The following is a 2,533-nucleotide window of genomic DNA, read 5'->3' on the forward strand; positions in this document are numbered from 1 at the left end:
CTCTTCAACAACTGGAGTTGGCACAATTGGATAGCCACTTGCAAAAAATTGAACTTAGACCCCCAGCTAACATCATGTACGAAGGTAAAATCCAAATGGATTAAAGACCTCGATATCAGCCCCAAAACCATAAGATATATAGAACAGCACATAGGCAAACCACTCCAGGACATTACAGGCATCTTCAAGGAGGAAACTGCACTCTCCAAGCAAGTGAAAGCAGAGATTAACAGATGGGAATATATTAAGCTGAGAAGCTTCTGCACATCAAAGAAAATAGTGCCCAGGATACAAGAGCCACCCAGAGTGGGAGAAACTATTCACCCAATACCCATCAGATAAGGGGCTAATCTCCAAAATATACAAGGCACTGACAGAACTATACAAGAAAAAAACATCTAACCCCATCAAAAAATGGGGAGAAGAAATGAAAAGACACTTTGACACAGAAGAAATACACATGGCCAAAAGACACATGAAAAAATGCTCCACATGTGCTCGCTTCGGCAGCACATATAATAAAATTGGAACGATACAGAGAAGATTAGCATGGCCCCTGCGCAAGGATGACACGCAAATTCGTGAAGCGTTCCATATTTTAAAAAAAATGCTCCACATCACTAATCATCAGGGAGATGCAAATCAAAACAACGATGAAATACCACCTCACACCCCAGAGAATGGCACACATCACAAAGAATGAGAATAAACAGTGTTGGCGGGGATGTGGCGAGAAAGGAACTCTTATCCACTGCTGGTGGAATGCCGTCTAGTTCAACCTATATGGAAAGCAATATGGAGATTCCTCCAAAAACTGGAAATCGAGCTCCCATACGATCCAGCTATACCACTCCTAGGAATATACCCTAGGAACAAAAAAATACAATACAAAAACCCCTTCCTTACACCTATATTCATTTCAGCACTATTTACCATAGCAAGACTCTGGAAACAACCATGATGCCCCTCAACAGACGAATGGCTAAAGAAACTGTGGTACATATACACAATGGAATATTATGCAGCTGTCAGGAGAGATGAAGTCATGAAATTTTCCTATACATAGATGTACATGGAATCTATTATGCTGAGTGAATGAAATAAGTCAGAGAGAGAGAGAAAAACTCAGAATGGTCTCACTCATCTATGGGTTTTGAGAAAAATGAAAGACACCCTTGTAATAATAATTTTCAGACACAAAAGAGAAAAGAGCTGGAAGTTCCAGCTCACCTCAGGAAGCTCACCACAAAGAGTGATGAGTTTAGTTAGAGAAATAACTACATTTTGAACTGTCTTAATAACGAGAATGTATGAGGAAAATGGAGAGCCTGTCTAGAGTACAGGCGGGGGTGGGGTGGGGAGGAGGGAGACTTGGGACATTGGTGATGGGAATGTTGCACTGGTGATGGGTGGTGTTCTTTACATGACTGAAACCCAAACACAATCATGTATGTAATCAAGGTGTTTAAATAAATTAAAAAAAACTAAAATAAAACAAAACAAAACAAATAAAACCAATACATAACCAAACAAAAAAACGAACAAGTATAAAAAAGAAATAAAAAAAAAAGAAAAGAAAACAAGAAAAAGTGAGAAAGTGATACAGGAGGTTATATTTGGGGAGAAAAAAAATAAGAGGTAGTGTTATATAAGTCTATACTTATGATGAAAGTATAGGCTTCCCCATTGTCTTTTGAGAATTACTTTTGAGGTGTGGGGCCCAGGCAGAGAGGTCTTCGGTAGAGTTCTTGAAGTGGGAGGTCCTTTGGAGCTAGTTCCTGTATCAAGCCACAGTCCACATTTGGGAGAGGTGATTAGGAGGGCCTCACTGCAAGAGTCAGTCAAGGTATTGGTTGTATTTTCTTGCCGGGAACGAGGTGAGAGCTTGAGTGGGTGTCTCTTCACTTGGGTAGTGGATACTGATTCTTTGGGGTAGGAGGTCGGTCTCGATGACTAATGGATTAAGAACTGAGGGGGAAAACTTTTAATGTGGTGGGCATATCAGGAGTAAGATTGAGGGGTGAAGGGATAGTCGGATTTCTGAAGGAAGGAGAGGGAATAGTATATGGGAGGGGTTATATCGGGTATAGGTATGGGTTGTTTGTGGTTTAGGTTTGGCCCTTAAGGAGGATTGCTATCTCTGTGTTCTCCTGCCCACATATAAACATATAAAAGTTAGCTTAGGTGTATATTAATGTAGAAAGATGGTGATGGAAAGAGGTGTGCTGAGTACAGAAAGATAGGTAAGTATAGTACTTGTTAGAAAAGGAAACTAATAGATCAACTTTTGGATATGTATAGGTTTGTGTCTCAAGTACTGACCGTTGTGTTAGTGAGGTCTATCTATATAGGTGTTTACCCTTTGCAGTATTGTCCACAGCAACCTATATGTCAGCATTCCTTTCCTATAGAAGAGGTAACCATGTGGTTTTAATTTGACATAGATTGAATTGATGATAGTGAGGAGGACAAGGTGGAAGAAGAAGGAGATAAGAATAGAGAAAAGGAAAAACAGAACAAAAACAAACCAAAA

At 39.8% G+C, this 2,533-nt stretch overlaps 1 non-coding gene across 1 annotated transcript; it reads left to right on the forward strand.

Moving 5' to 3' along the window:
* Window positions 1-494: 494 nt before the first annotated feature.
* Window positions 495-601, forward strand: LOC125995950 (U6 spliceosomal RNA). The gene has a single exon (XR_007491189.1). It is a non-coding gene; the product is annotated as a U6 spliceosomal RNA (small nuclear RNA).
* Window positions 602-2,533: the final 1,932 nt, after the last annotated feature.

This window comes from Suncus etruscus, chromosome 1 (assembly GCF_024139225.1).
Source record: "Suncus etruscus isolate mSunEtr1 chromosome 1, mSunEtr1.pri.cur, whole genome shotgun sequence".
Taxonomy (NCBI): Eukaryota; Metazoa; Chordata; class Mammalia; order Eulipotyphla; family Soricidae; genus Suncus; species Suncus etruscus.